This window comes from Vombatus ursinus, unplaced genomic scaffold, assembly GCF_900497805.2.
Source record: "Vombatus ursinus unplaced genomic scaffold, bare-nosed wombat genome assembly UNPS02009573.1, whole genome shotgun sequence".
Classification (NCBI taxonomy): Eukaryota; Metazoa; Chordata; class Mammalia; order Diprotodontia; family Vombatidae; genus Vombatus; species Vombatus ursinus.
The window spans coordinates 16,930,741-16,942,441 of record NW_020949351.1 but is presented as its reverse complement, the minus strand read 5'-3'; positions in this window follow the sequence as shown (position 1 = coordinate 16,942,441).

Genomic DNA, 11,701 nt, shown 5'->3' with positions numbered 1-11,701 from the left:
ATAAATCATCAAACATTTTCGGAAGTAACTAGATGCTATGCTATATGGCCTGATTGGCTTGGATTCAAGAAGAACTGAGTTCAAATTATTCCTAAGACATTTAGTAGCTTTATGACCCAGAGCAAATCACTTAACCTCTTTGAGATTCAATGTGCATCTGAAAAATGGGGATAAAAACCACCCTTATTTTATAGTGTTGTTTTGAAGATCAAATCACCTAACAATTGCTGTATCAGACACATCAGAAGTAGTAGGGGTTTGGGGTGAGAGAGGGTTAATAAAAAGACACAAGGCAACTGTGGTTAAATAGAAAGAATATTCACTGGTTTAGTATTTGAAACATTTGTGTACTGTTCCTGGCTCAGACATCTTCTAGTTGTGTGATCCTGGAAAAAAAATTATTTAATGTCTGTTACGACTCCCACTTTCCTCAGTTGTGAAATGAGGCACCTGAACTACCTTGTCTCTGAGGTTCCTTGATCCCTTCTATTATAAATTTCTATAACTCTATAATGTCCTACATTTAAGTTATTTGTAACATAGTTGAGAAAATTATATAAATGGGAGTATATACGTATATGTATGTATTTATATTTATATATTTTTGTTTTTATATATATATATACATTGTTTACTATGTATACAGGTGTGTGATATACAACACAATACATACACATATGTATATATAAATATACATGTGAGTAGGTGTATGTATAAGTCAAATATTTAAATTACATATTAACAAAATAATTTATTAAGCATGAAATAATAGATTGAGAAGAGAGCAAAAACTTCCTGAGAGGACACAGAGCACAGGATCTCATAGGACCCCTCATTTAAAATATTTAGTAGATAATAACAAAGGAAATTAAGATGTCAAGAGAAAATGTCTAGCCCTATCCTACATAAAATCTCTGGTACTAATTTTCTAAGATTCTTCCTCTGAGTGAGAATTTAGTAATGAGTGCTAAGGTTTAAAATCATTTAATAATAATGATAAATGATAGATACAATCAAATGAGTTTTTAAAAACTGTTTTAAAGGACAAAAGCCAACAAGGAAAAGAGCTATATTTGGAGGTAGATGGGATGAAGATAGAGGGTAATGACAGGAAGAAAGAATTAATCAACTCCATTTCTGCTTTGGTTTTTGATAACATTTTTTTCATCATATGAAGGATAAGAAAAGGGTAAGTAAGTAAATGAAATCTGAGATAAATCAAATATAAGGGATTACCTACCTAACTCATTACATTCAGTGTCTTTCTAACAAGATATGTATTTTGATAGACTAAATAAAATGACCTACCCATATAGTATATGTTGTAATATGGACCATATTTATTTTTAATTACTTGTTTTCTATGTGGATGGATAGGTGGATATGCAAAGAGAGGTTCATAGTTCAATGGGAAAAAACTTTGTATTTGAAGTTAGGGGGACTCAGTTTGAATCCCCAGCTGTGATAGCTTATGAATTGTGTGATTTAGGGAAGTCATTTAATCTCTTTCAATGTAACTTAGATTCCTCATTTTAAAATTAGAGAAGTGGGCAGAACGATTTCCAAAGTTACTTCCTACTTTAAATCTATGGTCCTATGATAATGGATTTCATAGAAAAATCTATAAAGCATTCTAGGAATAATTAAATTAGTATAATGAAGTCTTCAAATGAAAATGTTTAGACAAGATTTCCATCAATAGGAAACCTTTCTATTTAGATTCAGAAAAGGTACTTTTCTATGACATTGGCAGACCACTTAGGTGAGCATATGTCTGTCTTTTTTACGCTTCATTTGATTTTGATACTCAATGGATCATTGAACAGAGTTATCTCCTTGGTTGCATCTGTCAGAAAATCTTGTATGAGCAAGAGAGAGACCTTGAGGGAAGCCTTTAAGATTTCATTTTGTTTTACTGCATTTAATTATTTCTTTTTCATTAAAGAACATCAGACAGTTGGATCAAAGTCAATTTTGTAATAGAAAATTGGCCCTGCTATAGAAAATCATCAAAACAATCCCTAGTATTTCCTTCTTATGTTTTCACCAAGAATGTCTCCAAAACATACATAAGCCATTTAAAGAAGTGTTACAAAATTGAGAAAATAAACATTTAGGTCAGTAGTTGCTGATGTCATTTTGCATATATTCTGGAGGTATAAAGACTATATATTCCCTTTTTATTCTTTTATCATTGAGTACATTTTAAAAATGTGCTGCCTCTTTTCTATATAAATTTTTTCAGGCCCAGTTTTTCTTCCTAACTTCTTCTTCTTAGATGCCATTAAACTTACTCTTACAGTAGTCTGGACATTAAGTAGGTAGTGCGAAAATATGGAAATTCTGTTATTGCTATCTAGATAGTTCATTGTATAGAATACAAAACTTTGAGTCACCAAGAAGTCAGTTCAAATCCAGCTTCAGATACTTACTTCCTTTGTGATCAAGGGCAAATCACTTAACCTCTGTGGATTTAGCTTCCTCATTTGTTAAAGGAGTATAATAATCACAATTATCTCCCAAGGTTTTTGGGAGGATTAAATGAGATCATATTTTGAAAAACCACTTTGCAAATTTCAAAGTGATATGTAAAGAATAGGTATGTTACTATTATCATTATTGATAAAATGAAGTGTAACAAGTTTTACTATTTTGTGGCAATTCTTCATTTAATATCGGTTTTTATTTTCTCCTTGGGATTTCATCTACAAATACTCTTGAATGGATTTAAATCATCTGGGTCTCATGAGTGGATTCTATATAGTCTCATTCCCCACTCAACTCTTCTTTCATTTCTTTTTTTGTTAGGTACTCCTATCATTATTTCAATATTTTAATTTAATAAGCAATCACTTAAGCACTATTTATTAAGCTGTTGATATTATAAATTATTCTACTAGGGATGCAAAGAAGCAAATGAAGAGCCCATGCCCTGAAGAATTTTGCATTCTATTGTTGGGGATAAATATATATTATTAAAATAAGGATTATTAATGGAGGCTTAGGAGTGAAGGGGACAAAGGAGATATAAGACAAGGTACTTTCCTAATGGAGGAGAGAGCACTAAAATTTAATCTAAATTTTTACTTGATTGATTGGTTTTTTGGTTCATTATTGTCCTTCATTCCTGAAGAGGACCAAAATGACATCATCATGCTAGAGTCAAGTTATGGTGTGTCCGACTGTGGCTGATCAGACTAAAATGAGCTTGGAATGTTCTAACACAGGTCTGGCACAAATAGTTCATGTGAACATTTAGGGTTCAATTCAGCTTTGCTCATAGAGCACAGCACCTTCTCTGATGTGGGCATACCATGCTGAGTGGTCCTGTGTCAGTGTCTCCCATGTCACACAATCAATTCCACAGTTCTTAAGAGAGACCTTGAGAGTGTCCTTGGATTGCTTCTTCTGACCACCATGTGAATGCTTGCCCTGTGTGAGTTCTCCATAAAACATTATTTTTGGCAAGCATATATTTTGCATTCAAATAATGTGTCCAGCCCATCATGGTTGTGATTTGTGAAGTAGAGTTTGAACGCTTGGCAGTTTAGTTCAAGAAGGGATCTCAATGTCTGGTATCTTATTCTGCCAGATGATCTTCAGAATCTTCCTAAAACAATTCAAATGGAAGTGATTCAGTTTCTTGGCATGACACTGCTATACTGTCCAGGTTTCACAGGCATACAACAATGAAGTCGGCACAATGACTCTGTAAACCTTCAGTTTGGTAGTCAGTCTAATGCTTCTTCTTTCCCACACTTTCTTTCAGAGCTTCTAAAACACTGAACTAGCTCTGGCAATGCCTGTGTCAACATCATTATCAATGTGTACATCCCTGGAAAGTACACTACTAAGGTAAGTGAACTTATCCCCAGCATTCAAACCTTCTCCATTGGCTTTTACCAATGGTTCCACATAAGGATGGTGTGGTGGTGGCTGATGGAGCACCTGTGTTTTCTTGGAGTTAATTGTTAGGCCAAAATTATCATAAGCAGCAGAGAATCAATCCACACTTTGTTGCATCTCAGTTTCAGAGGTTGCATTGAGTGCACAATCATTTGCAAACAGAAAATCATACACCAACACTCCCTCCACTTTGGTCTTGGCTTGTAACTTTTTCAAGTTGAAGAATCTGTCATCAGTGTGATAGCTTACCTTGATGCTGTGTTTCCTCATTGAAGGCATTTGACAACATGGCTGAAAACATCATGCTAGAAAGCATGGGAGCAAGTGCACAGCATTGTTTCACTCCATTGGTGACTAGGAAAGCATGAGAGCATTATCCATTATCCAGAAATTGGGCAAGCATGCCATCATGAAATTGATGTACAATGCTGATGAACTTCCCTGGGCAACCAAATTTTTTCTATAAGTCCTCACAACTGCCCTTGGTCAGACCTATAAATATTGTATACAGACCTCTGTTCTGCTCCTGGAATTTCTCCTGGAGTTGTTGGGCAGTAAACACCATATTGACCATTCTCATCCCTTTCTGAAGCCACCCTGACTCTCAAGTAGATGACCATCTTCTAGATCAAGTAAAAACCTATTAAGGAGGACTCTGGCAAGAATCTTGCCAACAGTGACCAAGAAAGACCTGTGATTGTCACAGGACAATCTATTTCTTTTACCTTTATAGAAATGGACAATGGAGGTATCCTTGAACTCCTGGGGGATAACCTCCTCTTACCATTTAACCTGGAAAATTTCAGGCAGCTTTTGTATGAGCAATGGACCCCCTACCTTGTAAATCTTGAAGGTTTCTTTGAACTATGCTCTAACTGTAAAACTGTGTAGACAGTGTTTGCTGCCAGCATAGCTATGGATAATTAAATTCACTGGCCAGTGAAAAATTACCTTCTAATATTCTACTGCAAGGAAAATGTATTCATTTGAGAAAATCTGGAATCATCTTTGATGTAATATATAAAAAAAATTGAAGAATACAATATTCTTCTGTACAAATACAAGGAATACAAATAAGTTCAGAGTAGTTAAGGAGAGTGAACACAAGCAGTTAGGGGATTATCAACAGCAACCTATCAAAGGTAATGTTTGAGTTGTATCTTAAAGAAAATTAGAGAATTCTGCTTCCAGAAGCCAAGATGGTGGAGTAAGAAGTAAGTCACTCTCACCCTCCCTTATTGACCTCTCCAAACCCAGAAAATATCATGCCAGGAAAAACCCCAGAATACCTGAGTGAACAGAAAGATGGGGTACAACAGGCTCTTAGCCCAGGAAGCTCAGGGGATTAACAGGAAAGGACCCTCTCTATCTGGAGAAGGGGAAGCAGTGCAGGACAGGAGGCATCCCAGCAAGCCAGTGGCAAGCCCCACCTCAGCAATGCAGGGAGAGATCCTGAGCCCCAGGGTGGTGGAGCAAGTAAGCACCAACACCAGGACCCCCCTACCCTGCTCCAAGTGCCTCAGCATGTGCACCAGTGTTCTCCAGCAGACAAATCTCCCAGTGCTTCAGCAAAACTCCAGGAAGCACAACTCCAGGAGACATAACTGGCAGACCTCCTTAAGCAACCAAACATTTGGGTGCAAGGCCTGGGTGAGCAGGCATCCCCAAAAGGCCAGACTCCCCATTCCCATCATGAGAGCTCCAGTGTTGTTGACCCCAACTCAGCACCAGGTAAGCTGCCAGACCCATACAGACTCCAGCTGCCAGCACCTGAGGCCCCACCACACAAAGCCAGTGACCAGACCCCAGGCTTCCAGCACAAGAAGCTTGAGTCAATGAACCCCGTACTCCAGTAGGAGACTTCAAACCTAATAGCCAGGAATTAGGCAAACACCATGAGTGAAAAGCAGAAATGGACAATGACCATAGATTCTTATTATGGGGATAGGGAAGATCAAGACAGAAATTCAGAAGAGGACAACATTTTCAATATACCCACAACCAAAATCTCAAAGGGGAATATGAACTAGTCTCAAACACAAAAAAGCCTTCTTCCAAAAGCTAAAGAAGGATTTTAAAAGTCAATTAAGAGAGGTAGAAGGAAAATTAGGAAAATGAATGAGAAGTATTCAAGAGAGAGTCAATACCTTAGAAAAGGAGGGACAAAAATTGACTATAGAAAACATGTCCTTAAAAAGTAGAACTGGCCAAATGGAAAAGGAGGCCCATAAACTCACTGAAGAGAAGAACTCCTTAAAAAGTAAAATGGGCCAAATGGAAAAGGTGGTACAAAATCTAATAGAAGAAAACAATTTGTTAAAAATTACAATTGGACAAGTGGAAGCTAATGACTCTGTATGATATCAAGAATCAGTCAAACAGAAACAAAAGAATGAAAAAAATAGCAGAAAATGTAAAATACCTCATTGGTAAAACAACTGACCTGGAAAAATAGATCCAGGAGAGACAAGTTAAAAATTATTGGTCTACCTGAAAACCATGATGGGAAAAAAAAGAAAAGGCTGGAAGGCTTCTTTCAGGAAATCATGAAGGAAAACTGGCCTGAGGCCTGAGGGTAAAATTGCTATAGAAACAATCCATCAATCACCTCCTGAAAGAGATCCCAAATTGAAAATACCAAGGAATATTGTAGCCAAATTCCAAAACTACCAAGTGAAAGAGAAAATACTGCAAGCAGCTAGAAAGAAACAATTTAAGTATCGTGAAACCACAGTCAGGATTATACAGGACCTTGCAGCTTCTACATTAAAAGATCAAAGGGCTTGGAATATGATATTCCATAAGACAAAGGAGCTTGGATTACAACCAAGGATCAACTGCCTAGAGAAATTCAGCATAATCTTTCAGGGGAGGAGATGGACATTCAATAAAATAGGGGACTTCCAAACCTTCCTGATGAAAAGACCAGACCTCAACAGAAAATTTGATCTTCAAATATAGGACTCAAGAGAGGCATAAAAAGGCAAACAGGAAAGAAAACAACAACATATTATTAATAAGGGCAAACTATTTACATCTCTACAAGGAAGCTGATACTTTTAACTCTTGAGAACCATATTGTTATTACACCATTTAAAAGGGGTATACACAGACAGAGGGCATACAAATAAATTAACTTTGATGTAATGATAAAAGTCTAATTAACCAGGAAAAAGGGATCGTACTTGAAGAAGAGGAAAGGATGAGGCAGACAAGGGTAAATTACATCACATTAAAAAGCATAAAAATCTATTACAGTAGAGGAGAAGAAAGGAGGGAGATGGGCATTATTTGAATTTTAATCAGATTTGACTCAAAGAGGGAATAACATTATCAATTAGAAATCTAACTTACACTAAAGGAAGTAGGAGAAGAAAGGGGAAAGAAGAGAGAGGGTATATAGGAGGGAGGGAAGACTGAGGGAGACAGTGATAAAAAACAAAACTCTAATGAGGAGGCAAAGGGAAAAAGAAAAGAGAAAAGCATAAATAGGTGGGAAAATAGGATGGATAGAAAGACACAGATAGTAATCATAACTGTGAATGTGAATGTGATGAACTCTCCCATAAAATGGAAGTGGATAGCAGAGTGGATTAAGAACCATAATCCTACAATATGTTGTTTACAAGAAACACATTTGAAGCAGAGGGATTCACACAGAGTAGAGATAAAATGCTAAAGCTAAAAGGCATCATAGACAATAAAGTAATATTATTAAGCATATGCACACCAAGTGGTATAATATCCAAATCCTTAGAGGAAGAAGTTCAGGGAGTTACAGGAAGAAATAGACAACAAAGCTATACTAGTGGGGGACTTCAATCTGCCCTTCTCAGAACCAGATGAATCTAAACACAAAATAAACAATAAAGACATTAAGGAGGTGAATAGAATTTTAGAAAAGTTAGGTATGGTAGAACTTTGGAGAAAATTGAATGGAGATAGAAAGGAATATACCTTATTCTTGGTGGTACATGGCTCCTACACAAAAATTGACCATGTACTAGGGCATAAAAACCTCACAATCCAATGCAGAAAGGCAGAAATATTAAATGCATCCTTTTTAGATTATGATGCAATAAAAATTACATGTAATAAAGGGCCATGGAAAGATAGATTAAAAAGTGATTGGATACTAAATAATGTAATCCTAATGAATGGATGAGTCAAACAATAATTAAAGAATCAATAAATAACTTCATCCAAGAGGATGACAATAATCAGACAACATTCCAAAACTTATGCGATGCAGCAAAAGCTGTTCTTAGGGGAAGTTTTATATCTCTAAATGCTTACATGAATAAAATACAGAAAGAAGACATCAATGAATTTGGCATGCAACTAAGAAAAGCTAGAAAAAGAACAAATTAAAGATCCCCAACTAAATACCAAATTAGAAATTCTGAAAACCAAAGGAGAGATTAATGAAATTGAAATTAAGAAAATTACTGAATTAATGAATAAAACTAAGACCTGGTTTCTTGAAAAAAAAACCCAATAAAATAGATTAAACTTTGGTTAATTTTATTTTAAAAAAAGAAGAAAACAAAATATTTTATGTCTACAGTAACTTTAAATGGAATTTCTCTTTCTATCTCTTGCTGTTCAGATTTGTTGGTAATATATAGAAATGCTGATGATTTATGTGGGTTTATTTTACATCCTGCAACTTTGCTAAAGTTGTTTATTATTTCAAGTAGTTTTTTTTTACATGATTCTCTAGGACTCTCTAAGTATATTATCATAACATCTGCAAAGAGAGATAGCTTTGCTTCTTCTTTGCCTATTCTAATGCTTTCAATTTCTTTTTCTTCTTTTATTGCTAAAGCTACCATTTCCAGTACAATATTGAACAACAATGCTGATGGACATCCTTGTTTCACCCCCAATCTTATTGGAAGTGCTTCTAGCTTGTCCCCACTACATATTTTGCTCACTGAGCATTTTATTTAGATGCTATTTATTATTTTAAGGAAGACTCCATTTATTCCTATGCTCTCTAGTGTTTTTAACAGGAATTGGTGTTGCATTTTGTCAAAAGCTTTTTCTGCATCTATTGAGATGATCATGTGGTTTCTGTTAGTTTGGGTGTTGATATGATCAATTATGCTAATAGTTTTCCTAATATTGAACCAGCCCTGCATTCCTAGTATAAATCCTACCTGGTCATAGTGTATTATTCTTGTGATAAGTTACTATCTACTTTATTGTTTTTTTTTTTTCCTAAAACCAGCTTTTAGTTTTATTTATTAGTTCAATAGTTTTCTTAACTTCAATTTTATCAATTTCTCCTTTGGTTGTCAATATTTCTAATTTGGTGTTTAATTGGGAATTTTTAATTTGCTCTTTTTCTAGTTTTTTTAAGTTGTATGCCCAATTCATTGATCTCCTCTTTTTCTCTTTTATTCATGTAAGCACTTAGAGATATGAAACTTCCCCTAAGAACTGCTTTCACTGCATCCCATAAGTTTTGGTATGTTGTCTCATTATTGTCATTCTCTTGAATGAAGTTACTGATTGTTTCTATGACTTGTTGTTTGACTCAATCATTTTTTAGGATTGGATTATTTAGTTTCCAATAATTTTTTAGCCTATCTTTCCATTTCCCATTATTACATATAATTTTTATTGCATTGTGATCAGAAAAGGATGCATTTAATATTTCTGCCTTTTTGCATTGGATTATGAGGTTTTTATGCCCTAGTACGCAGTCAATTTTTGTGTATGTGTCATGTGTCACTGAGAAAAAAGTATATTCCTTTCTATCCCAATTCAATTTTCTCCAGAGTGTATCATACCTAAGTTATCTAATATTCTATTCACTTCCTTAATTTCTTTCTTGTTTATTTTGTGGTTAGATTTATCTAGTTCAGAGAAGGGGATGTTGAGGCCCCCAATAGTATAGTTTTGCAGTCTATTTCTTCCTGTAACTCCCTGAACTTGTCCTCTAAGAATTTGGATGCTATACCATTTGGTGCATACATGTTTAGTAATGAAATTACTTCAATGTCTGTGGTGCCTATTAGCAGGATGTAGTTTCCTTTCTTATCTCTTTTGATGAGATCTATTTTTGCTTTTGCTTTGTTTGAGATCAGGATTACTACCCCTGCTTTTTTTTTTTTAACTTCAACTGAAGCATAATATATTCTGCTCCAGCCTTTCACCTTTACCTTGTGTGTGTCACTCTTTTTCAAATGTATTTCCTATAAACAACATGTTGTAGGATTATGGTCTTTAATCCATTCTGCTATCTGCTTCCATTTTATGGGAGAGTTAATCCCATTCACATTCACTGTTATGATTACTATCTGTGTCTTTCTCTCTATCCTTTCCCCCCATTTATGCTTTTCTTTCTCCTTTCTCCTTTTCCCTCCTCACTAGTGTTTTGCTTTTGACCACTGTCTCCCTCCTCCCTTCTATTAGTACCCTCCCTTTTCTTCCCCTTTGCCCTTACTACTTCTTTCCTCCCTTCTATCCTTCCTCCCTTTTCTTTCCCCTCCTACTGCCTATAGGGCAAGTTAGATTTCTATACCTAATTGATTATGTTATTCCCTTCTTGAGCCAAATCTGATGAAAGTAAGGTTCAAACAATGATCATCTCCCTCCCTTCTTTCCCTCTGCTATAATAGGTTTTTGTGTCTTTTCCTGTAATGTAATTTACCCTTATCTCCCTCCTCCTTTCCTTTTGTCTCAGTGCATTTTCTTAGATCATATTAATCTACTTACTTGGATCCATTTAACCCACTTGATTAGATTTTTTTATAATTACTTCAAAGTCAACTTATATGCACCCCCTTTATGTATACCCCTTTAACATGATGTAATAACAATACAGTTCTTAAGAGTTATAAGTGTCCTCTTCACTTGTAGAGATGTAAACAGTTTGCCCTTATTAATAACATGTTGTTTCTGTCCTGTTTACTTTTTTATGTCTCTTTAGTCTTGTATTTAAAGATCAAATTTTCTGTTGAGCTCTGGTCTTTTTATCAAGAAGGTGTGGAAGTCCCCTATTTTATTGAACATCCATCTCATCCCCTGAAAGATCATGCCTATTTTCACTGGGTAGTTGATCCTTAGTTGTAATCTGAGCTCCTTTCCCTTATGGAATAACATATCCCATGCCCTACTATCTTTTAATGTAGAAGCTACAAGGTCTTGTGTAATCCTGATTGTGGTTCCATGATATTTAATTTGTTTCTTTCTGGCTGCTTGCAGTAATTTCTTATTGACCTGCTAATTTTGGAGTTTGGCTACTATATTCTTTGGTGTTTTCAATTTGGGATATTTTTCAGGAGGTGAGTGGTAGATTTTTTCTATGATTATTTTACCCTCTGGTTCTAGGACCTCATGGAAGTTTTCCTTGATGATTTCCTGAAAGATATGGTCCAGACTCTTTTTTTCATTGTGATTTTCAGGTGGACCAATAATTTTTAAATTGTCTCTCCAGGATTGATTTTCCAAATTAGTTGTTTTACCAGTGAAGTATTTTACATTTTCATCTTTTTTTTCATTCTTTTGTTTCTGTTTGACTGATTCTTGTTCTCTCATAGATTCATTAGCTTCCATTTGACCAATTCCATTTTTTAAAAAATTGTTTTCTTCTATTAGATTTTGTACCTCCTTCCCCTTTTGGCCAATTGTATTTTTTGGGGACTTGCTTTCTTCAGTGTTCTTTTTTCCAGTTGATCAGTTGTATTTTTTTGGGGGGGGAGGCTAGGCAATGGGGTTAAGTGATTTGCCCAAGGTCACTGAGATAGTAAGTGTTATGTGTCTGAGGCTGTATTTGAACTCAGGT